Below are 13,738 nucleotides of genomic sequence, written 5' to 3'. Positions count from 1 at the left end.
TTCAACATATACCAAACCTTTACAACTCTTACAAAATGCCGCTGCACGTATCCTCACCAATTCCAAAAAAAGGGACCACATCACACCCACACTGATTGAACTTCACTGGCTCCCTATACAATCACGCATTGTGTACAAAGCCCTCTCCCTGATACATAAAAGTCTGATTAATGAAAACCTTAACTGGATCACCCCCCCCTTTACATCCACGCACATCTATCAGACCCACCCGCCCCGCCCTACAAGGAACCCTCCGTACTCCTACAATCAAAACGATCAAACTTACCTCCACCATGCACAGAGCTTTCTCCCTTGCTGGCCCTACCCTATGGAACTCCCTACCGCCTGATATACGCACTGAGACCTCAACCCCTAACTTCAAAAAAAACTAAAAACATGGTTGTTCTTACAGGTCTACCCACATGCTCCCCCCTCCCAAAGAGGAAGACCCTACAACATGATATCCTACAACTCGATATCGTTAAGCTAACCCTCTTATCTGATTCTCACCCCCCTAAGCCCTTTCTGCTACCCGCATAACCCTTGACACCCCTGAATAGCTCATGATCCTCCCTCTCTCCTACCCTCTATATGCCCTCCATTGTACCTTTCCCTCACCCTCCTTCTCTCTCTTCCACTCCCTTATCTCCATTATTTTGTTTTCCCCTACCCACCATTTGAATCTCTAAATTATTCAGCTCCACACTGCTGTTTTTACACCTTTCTAACGACAATGTGTTATAGTTTTAAAGTTATTGTATTGATAGTATCATGACCCCTCCAGCATAAGTGTTCTCCTTAAGATATCTTTATGAATATAGTTGCCTAAGGTAACTCTTATACTCCCTGTTCCCACATACATATATATCTCTTGTATTTTATTGTATAGTTCTATCTATTACAATTATATCTTCTGTATATTTGTTTTATTTTCCACATTGTTCTAATGTTCTTTGTAAGGGGCTGTGCCCATAAGTTATTAGTTGTATGTAAACCGATACGATGTGCAAACGGCTATTGGTATATAAGAAACCTCAAACCTCAAAATGTCATGATCACTATTTCCAAGTGGCCCCCACCATCGTTACCTCTCTCACCAAATCCTGCATTCCTCTAAGAATTAAATCTAAAATAGCTCCCTCTCTCATTGGTTCCTGAACCAATTGCTCCATGAAGCAGTCGTTTAGTCCATCTATGAATTTTATGTCTCTGGCATGTCCTGATGTTACATTTACTCAGTCAATATTGGAGTAATTGAAATCTTCAATTATTATTGCACTGCCAAATTAGTTAGCTTCCCTGATTTGTCATAGCATTTCATCATCTGTCTGATCATTTTGGCCAGGTGGATGGTAGTATACTCCTATCACTATTCTCTTACCCAGCACACATGGGATTTCTACCAATATAGATTCTACTGAGCATTTAGTGTCATGTATGGTCTTTAGCCTGATGGATTCTATACCCTCCCAGACATAAATTGTTACACCCCCAACATGTTAATCCTCCCTATCATTGTGATATAATCTGGACCCCAATATAGCACTATCCCATTGGTAATCCTCCTTCCACCAGGTCTCTGAGATGCCTTTACTTTCTAACTAGATGTTAATCGGTTTCCCCTCAGTTGCATTGTAAACCGGTACGATAAGACCTGGTCTTGAGCATCGGTATAGTAAAATAAATAAATAAATAAATAAATAAATGCCAATTATGTCAATCTCATCATTCACTACTATACATTCTAACTCTCCCATATTACTTCTTAGACTTCTGGCATTGGCATACAAACATTTCAAAGTACACTTTTAGTTTGTATTAACAACCTACTTTTCAGTTGATATGGATAATTTGGAATTCTTTAGCTCAGGTGATTCTTTACTTATAGGCACATGGACTACTATTGCTTTTATTGGAACCTCTCTGTTGGGATGCCCTAACTTTCCTGTTTCATTGGTATCCTTCACAGATAAATTCCTACAAACTATGCACTGCTGAGCGACTGTCGGTTTTCCCCCTTGGTCTAGTTTAAAGGGTACTCTATTACCTTTCTAAAAGTTAGCACCAGCAGCCTGGTTCGACTCTGGTTAACGTGGAGCCTGTCCTTTGAAAAAAGTCTCCCCCTTCCCCAAAAGGTCATCCAGTTCCTTACAAAACTGAATCCCTGTTCCCTGCACCATCATCTCTCCTATGCATTGAGATTCTGGAGCTCTGCCTGCCTCTGGGAACCTGTACATGGAACAGGGAGCATTTCAGAGAATGCCACCCTGGAGGTTTTGGATTTCAGCTTTCTACCTAAAATCCTAGAATTGGCTTCCAGAACCTACCTCCCACATTTTCCTATGTTGTTGGAGCATCATATACCATGACAGCCGGCTTCTCCCCAGCACTGCCTATAATCCTGCATAGGTGATAGATGAGGTCTGCCACCTTCACACCAGGAAGGCAAGTTACCACACATTCCTCATGTCCACCAGCCACCCAGCTATCTACATTTCTAATAATCGAGTCACCAACTATGATGGCCAACCTTCCCTCCGGGGCAGTAACCCTTGGAGAATTGTCCCTAGTGTGAGGACAACACATCACCTGGAGAGCAGGTCCTTGCTATAGGATCACTTCCCGATATACCATGGTGATGCTCTCCAACCAGGAGGACTTTTTGATCCAAAGCAGCCAGACTGGATATGGGACTTGGCTACTATGTCCCTGAAGGTATCATCAATGTACCTCTCTGTCTACCTCAGCTCCTCCAGGTCTGCCACTCTAGATTCCAGAGATTGGATTCATTCTCTGACAGCCAGGAGCTCATTGCACTGGGTGCACATATAAATCTCTCACCGTTGGGTAAAAAATCATACATGTGACACTCAATGCAAAAGACTGGAAATACCCCTTCTTGTTGCTGGACTGCTGCCTTCATCTTAGGTTCCTAAAGTGTTGCATCCGTCGGTCTCAGATGGCTTCTCTCTGCTCTCCCCGCTAGCCTTGGGAAGCTCACTATTCCTTCTTTTAACAGTGACTCCATTACTTTTCCCACCACCGAGGTGAGGCTAACCGGTCTGTAATTACCAGCCTCTTCTGTTTCCACTCTTGTGAAGCAGGATCACCACCGCTCTTCTCCAGTCACTCGGCACATATACAATTGAAATCTTCTCCAAATAATAATGTTGCTTGATTGCAACTAGCCAATGAACGAAATATCTTAACAAAAAATTATGGTCAAAGATGATTGGGGCATACAAATTACACAAAATGATAGAGTGCCTATAAAGAAGGCTATCCATTATTACATATCTACCTTTCGGATCATCTAAAATCTTAGATACCTGGGAAGAAACTCTTTTGCCCACCAAAATAAGTACTCCCACCTTCCACAAGTCGGACTGGGCAGAATAAAGTTCCTCCACTGTCTTTTAACTTTCCGATGTTCCTCTTTGATTAAGTGCGCTTCCTGCAACATTGCAAAATCTGTCTTTGCTCGCTGCATGGCTTGAAGAATTTTATATCGTTTAAGGACAGATCCAATACCCACTACATTCCAAAGTAGGGGCCACAGTCTATGCCCTAATGCAACACCAGTGCATCAGCCTAAGCCTAGGCCTGAAGCTGGAGTGCCACCTAGGGCCTAGACTAAGGCCCAAAGTAGAGGCCACGACCTACACCTGAGTGCGACACCAGAGTCTGAGCTTAGGCCCAGCCTGACACGAGGCCTCAGCCTAGACCCGAAAAAGGTCTTACCTAATCCATCAGGAATCTGATGGCAAGGCCGAGCCTTGTCATTAATTACACAAATCCTAGAGAGCCAAAATGTATATATAAAACATACAAAATTTATTGAAAATCCCACACATATATACCTGTATAGACAATAAAACTAAGCTAGCACACTCACTCATTCATATCCACAAATTAAAAAATATGTCTTTTTGAGATACAAAAAATACAAATGTGAATTGTTATTACAAATTAATTTCACAAATGCTCATGGATTATAACAATTAATAAATTGCATATATTATATATTGCCACGATCAATATATTGCCACGATATTTGGGCCTGGGTCCTGGCCAAGGCCGAGCCTTGGCCAGGACCCAGGCCCAAAGCAGCATCTGAACCCAGGCCCAATGCCACAACGCATCTGATGGCCAGGTCCTGACACGGGTGCCTCGGCCTGGACCCAGGCTCAATGCCGTGACCCAGCCCAGAGGCCGGGTTTCGATGCCTGGGCCTAGCCTGGATCCAGGCCTGATGTCACAACCAAGCCCAGAGGCTGCCTCCCAGTTCCAGGGCCTCGGCCAGGACCCAGGCCCACTGTCATGACCCGACACAGAGGCCGATTCCCAACACCAAAGTCTCAGCCTAGGCTGGAGCTCGGACCCAGGTCCAATGCCCTGACCTGGCAGGTCTCGACACCTGGGCCTCAGTCTGGACCCAGATAGAAGGCTGGATCCTGATGCCAGGGCCTTGGCCCAGACCAGTGTTGCCAGATGGGTGGGCTACTTTTCAATGAGCTTGTGTGGGAAGTTTTTCATGTTTTCAGCTGCAGGATTTTGGGCTACTTTTTTTTTTTACTTGGGCATCTTTTTGGACGTCTTCTGCCTGGTCTCCAGAAGCACTTTTGCTGATGCATCACCAACTACTGACCGGCTTTTTAGCTGGCTGTGGAGAGCAAGAAAGATTTGTATCAAGAAGCAACATTATATTCAGATGAAATAATTTGAAAGTGGTAAAACTTTTCAAGCATCTTTATTGTCAATACTGTTAGCATTTTTTTTTCTTTCAGGTCTGTGCTGTGCCGCACTGACTGAATGCTGGTTTTAGTTGCTGAAATTCAATAATATTTTAGTTTGTGTAGAATTACAAAAGGTCCATAGGTTGCAAGGTTTGGAGATATTCATATGCATTTGAAAGGCAGAATAATAATGGTACTGGAGATCTGAAGCAGTTATAGCTTGATTATTGGAAGTATGGAGAAACTGCTTTGTGTATAAGATAACATGGTCACACTATCTTAAATCTATTCACAGATGTATTTAGTCCATTAAAAAGGTATTGCCTATGACTTGTTTGCTTATCTTTTTTTCTGCTTAACAACAGAAAATATACCTCCTGTTCACTATAATTAGGGACCATTGTTTTCAGTTGTGTACTGATTTCTGCATTTCCCACCCCCTCACTTGATTTTTAAGAGCAAAAGAGAAAACTCCAGCAGAGAGAAAGGAATTAGGGCGCCAGTGCAGGAGTCCACTACCTTCTCTCCGACATCCTAGATTTCTAGGCTTTTCTAGCCTTGTTTTTAAACTATTTTACGTCTCTAGGTATTTCTGTCAGTTTGTCTGCATGCAGGACTGTGCATAGTCCCTAGGTATTTCTGTCAGTTTGTCTGCATGCAGGACTGTGCCTAGAATCTTGCATAATTCAACTTTTATTTTTTTTATTTGCAATTTTTTAGTTTTGGTGCCACTTTTGGGCTAGATTTTGTGATTGATTTGACTATAAACATTTTGGCATCTGGTAACACTGGCACAGACCTAGGCCAGAGGCTGGGTCTTGATGCCAGGGCCTTCGGCCCGGACCCAGGCCCAATGCCAGGGCCTGGCTAGAGACCAGGTCCCATCGCCTGGGCGGAGGCCGAGGGCCAGGCCTCCCAGCTGCTCTCCGCATCATCCTCTTCTTTTTTTTCTGACACCGGCGTTGCGCCGGCGTTCATTAACCCTAGTGCATTTACCCTAGCGGACGGAGCCATTTTGAGGTACAGCAATGCCATACACATTGTCATACATCAAAATGGTGCCATCTGCTGATCCCCACCAGACTGGGTAAGTGGGAGCTGGGGGGGATCCTGGCTCTGGCATTTTTCTGGCAGATGAGAGGCCCTGGGAGGCCTTGTTTTTGCTTTTTTGGTCATCTTGGGGTTTGTTTGTTTTTTTTAATTGTTGCTTTGTTTTCTTCTCATGAATGAAACTAATCAAACAATCCACAAACCTAAATTTGTGAGGGAAAAAAAAACCTCCCGAAAATGAACACAAATCTTTTCCCCCTGCACATCCCTACCCTCTACATCCCATCACCCAATCTCTTCCCTCCTCCCTCTTATCCTTTCACTCAGTCCCCCACCTCCACCACATCTCCTCATTCACTATCTAGGCCCTTTCACCCTCACCACTGGTGGTCACCAGTAGTAAAGGCAGCAGGGCCCGGGTTCACAGTGTGAGAGGCAGGAAGCCAACACACCCAAGAGTGGCAGAAACAGTGAGGCTTGCATCATTTTTTACCTTGGCTGTTGTCCTTTCTGCCTCCAAAATAATGCTGGAAAACTGCACAAAAGTCAAAGCTATGTGGCTTTGTCTCAGGGTAAGCAGTTTCAATATTCTCTGTTCTTCTTTGCTTCTTCCAAAGGCTGGAGAGCCATAAATAATCCATGCAATTACTAGCTCAGTTCTGTTTCCTCAGGTGAACCAAGATTGATATACACTGCCTACTCTGCTCTACTTTCTTGGTTCCCAAGAAAAAAGTAGCACAATGCCATTCTGGAAGGGGTTTGTTTTTTTTTTTGCCAGAAATTTACTTCTTGATAATCTACACAAAAAAGGGTAGAATTAGCACAGGTGTGAAAGTTGTGAGAAATAGTGTCATCCATCAAGGCAAGAGTTGAAGCTTTGACAATTTGCACTACTACTCACAAGTTTCAGATTTATGGTAATTCAAACACTTTTTGTCTGTTCTTTGCTCTTCAGTGTCAACCCTTCTCTTTCCATTCTCTGCAGTGCAGGAGGAGAGGTGGAACAAAAGGGAAGGGGCTAGATTAGGGATCAGAGTGACACTTCTCAAAATACTCCAGGCTCACCCCCTCCCCTTCTTTTCTCTTCAGGCTGCCTGCAGAGGAGGGGCTGGAGAAGAACACCCCTGCTCCTCTGCCTCTTAAACCTGGAAAAAAAAAGTGCTAGAACTGCATTCCTGGCCATTCCCCCAAAAATTAAGCCCTGAGGTATGGACACATCATGGCTTGATAAAGAGGAAATATGATATTTTCTGTTCTGTTCTCTATTCCTTTGTGGATCTATTCCTAACATTTCTCTGCTCCTGACTAAAAGTCCCCATGCCAGCCTCATCCCTGCAATCTCTGGAAGGAAAGAAAAGGATGATTATATGATTGCCTTTACCTAACTACTGTAAATACTTAGACCTTATTATTTATAACATACTGGGTTTTTAGTCTCCTGTGATGTCAAGAAGAAATGTAATAATCTTCACAGCTTTAACATTAAGGGGCTGCTTGTGTTCTGATATTTGTGATTCTGTTTTTTTCTTCAGGGTGCAAACACCCTATTATAGTTATTAGCCAAATAGACTTAGACGGTAACTTTATTCTCATGCACGAGCACACATGTGCGCATGTTTGCTGGGATATACACATAAACGCGTCCATTTTATAATATGCGCGTGTATATGAGCGCACATTATAAAATCTGCAGGACACGCATGTTACGACTATGGCTGCTATGCAGCCGCATCACCACCAGAGGTCCCCCATGAGCATTCTCCCCCGGCTGGCCCAGTCCATCCTCCTTGTCTACTCTATGTTCCAAACTTCCTTTATAACCCTGCCTAACATATCCCTCGGTGTTTCGGCATTGAACTTGCCTGGGCTCCCTGCTCTAGCCTACTGCCTCTGTGTGGCCTTCGGGCCTTCTGTCTGTCTGTCTGCCTTGCCCTGCTGCCTTCGGGCTACTGCCTTGCCCTGCTGTCTTTAGGCTTCTACCTTGCTCTGTTTCCTTCGGGCATTCAGCTTAGTTGTCTTTGGGCTTGTGTGTTTTATGTTTAGTGTTGTAATGTTTGGTTAGTCTGTCTGGTCATTGTCAGTCTTGTTTTCCCCGAGTTCCCTTAGTCCAGTCACTCATACCAACAGTCAGTATCACCCTTACCTACACGCAACCCTGAGTCCATCCTTACCAGCACCCAGCTCCAGTATTCTGATCACCTCTACATGCATTCACTTCCACACATACCTCCACGCTGTTCCTGTGTTTAAGTTCACCCTTACCTCCACGTACCTTGTATTAGACTCCCTCCAGCCAGCTCTCACTACCACAGGCACCCTTCTGTTAGTATTCAGCTCCATAAGCCCCAGCCAGTACCCAGCCTTACACACTCCTGCCTGCACCAGATTCTACTCCAGCCAGTATCAGAGGCTTTCCTGCAACCCCTGTCTCTCTCCACCTGGAGTCATCCCCGCAGGTGGTGTTTACCACACCTAACCGGTGCCCATTCATAACAGCATGCTGAAGCCATCGACCTCCAGAGAGAGAGAAAGGACTTGGTATTCATCTGGTGAGTCTCCACGGTTTTTTACTTGTAATGCCTGTCAAACCCTGAACCTTTTAACTTACCAGAACTGTCTAGCCTGTCAGCTTGCAGATCAAGAACACTGGGCATGCAGCAACTGTCACAAAAAGAATGTTTCTGCCCACCAGGAATGTTTAAATTGTCATACTCCTAAACCAGGATGGTGGAACTGCTCCTGTATTCCCTGTCTATTGCCCCCAGGCAAACCCTGCCCCTGCTACACAGCTACCGGTCCAACTGTTTCACTAGAAAACTCAGCCACTTCTATTACACAGGGTTCAGCTTCTGACCCAATTAAAAATGTTATTACCTTTGGCAGTTTGCGGACAGAGAATTCCAGCACATCATTTCAGACACCTTGAAGAAAACCTGTCACCAAAAAACAAGTTGTATTTCTGAAAACCTTGGAACTCACCTGGTTAAGAAGGCTCTTATGACTTCCATGCTAGAGTCTCAGAAACAAAAGCAGAGAGAACTAATTAACTCTAGCAGAGCCTTGCTTCCCACAGCTGCAGATCAGTTACAATTAACGACTGGAGTTCCAAGACGATCCAGAGCTGCCTGTGCTTTCACTAAACTACAAGTTCACACTTCTAAACCAGGGAACCATAATCTGGAGCTCCAGACTCTGTCTCTAGGTACCAAGTTTTACGCAGTTCAATCTTTATCTTCCTTTCACACCACAACAGACTTCATTAACCTGCCATCAGAGCCTGCCGCATTACCCCAGGAGGTTCCTGAGCCTGCCTGGCTGCCCCAGGCGGGGTTTGAGACTGCTCCGCTGTTCCAGGAAGGGGTTGAATTTTTCGCATCACCTCAGGAGGTCCTTGACCCTGCCCACCCACACCAGAAGGGGTCTGAGCCTGCTGCATCACATCCCCAGGAGGGGGTTGAGACTGTGTCGCCACCCCAGGAAGAGGATGACTTTGTCACACCATCTCAGGAGGAGTTTGGAATTGCCATCATGCAGTGTCCCCTGCAGAGTTGGGACCCAGGTGGAGGAGGAGGCCTTAAGGAGGGGGGTACTGTTACGACTATGGCTGCTATGCAGCCGCCTCACCACCAGAGGTCCCTCATGAGCATGCTCCCCCGGCTGGCCCAGTCCGTCCTCCTTGTCTACTCTATGTTCCAAACTTCCTTTATAACCCTGCCTAACATATCCCTCGGTGCTTCGGCATCGAGCTCGTCTGGGCTCCCTGCTCTAGCCTACTGCCTCTGTGTGGCCTTCTGGCCGTCTGCCTGCCTCTGTGTGGCCTTCGGGCCTTCTGTCTGCCTCTGTGTGGCCTTCAGGCAGTCTGCCTTGCCCTGCTGTCTTTGGGCTTCTACCTTGCTCTGTTGCCTTCGGGCATTCAGCTTAGTTGTGCTGCCTTCGGGCTTGTGTGTTTATGTTTAGTGTTGTAATGTTTGGTTAGTCTGTCTGGTCATTGTCAGTCTTGTTTTCCCCGAGTTCCCCAAGTCCAGTCACTCATACCAACAGTCAGTATCACCCTTACCTGCACGCAACCCTGAGTCCATCCTTACCAGCACCCAGCTCCAGTATTCTGATCACTTCTACATGCATTCACTTCCACACATACATCCACGCTGTTCTTGTGTTTAAGTTCACCCTTACCTCCACGCACCTTGTATTAGACTCCCTCCAGCCAGCTCTCACTACCACAGGCACCCTTCTGTTAGTATTCAGCTCCATAAGCCCCAGCCAGTACCCAGCCTTACACACTCCTGCCTGCACCAGATTCTACTCCAGCCAGTATCAGAGGCTTTCCTGCAACCCCTGTCTCTCTCCACCTGGAGTCACCCCGCAGGTGGTGTTTACCACACCTAACTGGTGCCCATTCATAACAGTGCGTACATGTGCACTCAATTTTATATGGGTGTGCGCAAATGCCGCATCTACCTTGTAAATGGGGGATTTTGTAAGATGTACGTGCTGACGGCAATACCCTTTTCCCCAATCCATTCCCAATTTGCCCAGTTAAACAATAAGACTTCCTTACCCCCCAGCTAACTAGCCTTTCTTTTGCCCTACCTGCCCCGACCCTTGAAACCCTGCTCAGTAGCCTTGACTTTAAAGTTTTTCTACTTACACCTCCGGCATAGTAGAAATAAAGTTACGTGGTAGGGGACCCCGGCGCACGCTTGTGTGCGTAAGTACTTACATGTACATTTTTACTTAGGGATTTGAACTGCCCATGTCCTGCCCAGAATCTACACATGCCCCACCCATTTTTTTACCTTTTGCATTTGTGTGTGCACTGGGAGATACGCGTGTACGCAGCCACTTTTTAAAATCTGCGTGGTGCACACTGGCCAGAGATACACACGCATATCTCCTGGCTTTGGCATGTAGGCCTTTTAAAATCTACTACTTAGGAAAGCCTGCGCTTTTCCCTGGGAGTGAGATAGATCAGCTATTGGAGATCTGCTGGTTACTTGTAACCTGGACAGGCCACTCTCGGAGACAGGATGCTACACTCAATGGATGGTGGTCTGGCCCAACATGGCACTTCTAATGTTTTTTATGTTCTTATGACATAGGATGAAAGCTAAATGGAGTTGAGTTTTCTCATGAAAAGAACCTCAGAGGTCAATATTTAGAAGAATCTAGCAATCTAAATAATAGCAGCCAGTCAGATCAAAGCCTTTGAGAACTGGTTAGGCTAATTGGTCAAATTTTAGCTTCTAAATTTCACTTGACAATTACATTTAGCTTGTAAATAGCAGCATGCAAATATATTTTCTGTATAAAATCAGACCTATTTGGAACAACTTTGGTGTTGACCTCAATTATTCTTGGACCTAACCACAGAAAAAGTGTGATGCCACAACAAGGATTCATCTTGCTTGAGTGCTTTTTCCCATGGTTCACTACATTGATCACTGATATGAAAAACTCTCTGACCATTCAGGATAACCACCTCATTATTCAGTTACACCTTTTATTGTATTATTATTATAGGCATAATCATAGTGGCTTCCATTAGGTGAAATGTGAAAGTATGCAAAAATGTAACACACTTCTCTGTGCCAACCTGAATGCTTTTTTTTTTTTTCACATAAAAAAATGCTGTGGGCTGAATATTCCTGGAGCTGACATTTTACATGGCTTCTAAATTTAGTATTGTTTTCCTAAAGAGATTTTGCTGACTTCAAGTTTGGCATTATTTATATTCGTTTTCAGCATATATATAGGATTAGCCTTCCATTTAAAATTTATTTTATAGTTAAAGGTTATGTGGCCTTCAAAATAAAAATTAATATATTTAAATTACCACTCTGAATTTTTATATCTTTTCATGTTTAAACATAAGTTTTTATACTTTATCGTGTCTCATCACTCACTTCTGACAAACCAAGGTCACAACTGCTGCACAAAACTGATGGTCCAACACAGCTGAACTCGCTGAGTCTGCTCCTAATCAGCTAAGGATGTTATCTACCTGCTGATCCTTCACTGCACCTGTATTTCAATCAGTGAAACCCCAAGCTGCAATTCCCTCCACCAGTCCTCACAATTCCTTCACCCCCCAGTGCCAGACAATTGCTGGTGATGTCACCAGGAGCTTAATTTGAAAGCATTGGGGCAGATTCCTGAGGTCACCTATCTGCTGTCCTACCACTTGACTTATCTGGATGCTGCATTAAAGAAGCAGAACAACAAGCTGCTGTTTTCTCTGCCTGCCATTGAGCCACCTCACTTCCTACTCTTCCAGCGATGGACTATCACTGACCCCACCCTCAGTAACATCAAAGGGAGACTCTGGAAGTGCCACATGCCGAGGTATTGCATTTGCTCTGTTGGAAACAGGAAGGAGTACAACAAAGGTCTCCTTAGTTTGTGAGGCGTGTGAGGAGATTGAGTTCCTTTTCTTGCCTTGATTGAAAGGGTAGGGAGTACCTGTTATTCTGACTATGGTAATGACAAATCTCAACAGATTTCAGCTATATGTGGCCATTACAAATTAGGTGGTATTTGTCATCATAAACAATGTAGGTTTGGTAGGCTCCTAGCTTTTAGCATCTGCTCACAAAATGCTCTCTTGTATCGATCCCCCTTTATTGAGAATTTCAGCATATTGACCAATGCAAGATCAGTACATAGGAAGTCTATTATTATCTTTGACATGCTAAACGATATAAAACTAGATCTATTTGGTATTATAGACATGGCTATTGGAGACTGATTTGTTTTGTTAAATCAACTTTGCCCACCGACATATCTTTTAATCTCTAAACTGTGACTAGTTAAGCAGAGAAGTGGTATTTTAATAGCTTTTAAAAAGTTTATTTCTTTCCATCAAATTAAATTCAAGACAGAACAACCATATGAAATGCTCATGCTTTCTGCACAAACATGGAGTATATGTCTGTTTTACCTTCTACCTGGGCTCTTTGCACAGAGTTACTCCCCCATTATTAAATCCCTGATTACTTCAAGAGTTGATTTAAATAATACCACAGTGCTGGGAGATATCAATTTACATGTAGGTAAGCAACCACTTACAATGCATTTTTCCATGTCTACGCTGAGATAATAGATAGTTCACGAGCCTACTCATAACAGCAGCTATACTTTGGATTTAATTTTTTTAGTCAAATTCTACTTCACAGCAGATCTTATAGCTTCACATGTGCACAAGTGCTATGGACTTATTCTGAAAATATCTGGTGCCCTTTAGCAATAAAAATAGAGCACCAATGAGGAATCATTATTTTAGGTAGGGTCCTGGAGACATTGATTGACTATGTATGTGATGTCTCAAAGATACAAGATTGTAATGATCTGTGTATTGCTGTTAATTCTTGGCTCAATTCATTAAAAGAAGTCATTGATGAGGTAGCCCCAGTTAAAAAGATCTTTCCAGTCTACATTGATCACATACTGTGCATGGCTCTCCCTCGAGTTAAGGGCTGCCAAGAGTTAATTGTACAGGAAAGATCATCATTGGTGCAATCTGTATTCATCATCAGATTTAGCTGCTTATAAATGCCAGCTAGAAAAGTACAGATTTCTGACAGATAAAACCAAGAAAGCATAGTTTGCAGCTAGGATTCAGCTGACAGGCAACAGGCCTATTGACAGTTCCAGACTACAATATCTCTTACATACTAATAATATTGGTGCTGGAAAGATTGTAACTTCATCTGCAGCTATTTCATGTAAATGGTTAACTAGTTTCTTTCAAGACAAAATCACAGCTGGGCTAGATTCCCTGCTGGGGTCCTGTATCTCTTTCTCTGTTGGGAGACTGGATTGAAATGGGAGCGGTTTTCTTTAGCAATAGTAGATGACATGAGAACCAGTTTATAGCTGCCCTAAATTATTCTACCTGTCTGCTTAATCCATGTTCCACATTAGTATTCAAGACCTTATCAGGGGATATTGGT

Source organism: Rhinatrema bivittatum, chromosome 3, assembly GCF_901001135.1.
Source record: "Rhinatrema bivittatum chromosome 3, aRhiBiv1.1, whole genome shotgun sequence".
Classification (NCBI taxonomy): Eukaryota; Metazoa; Chordata; class Amphibia; order Gymnophiona; family Rhinatrematidae; genus Rhinatrema; species Rhinatrema bivittatum.
Note: the sequence above shows the minus strand (reverse complement) of the source record.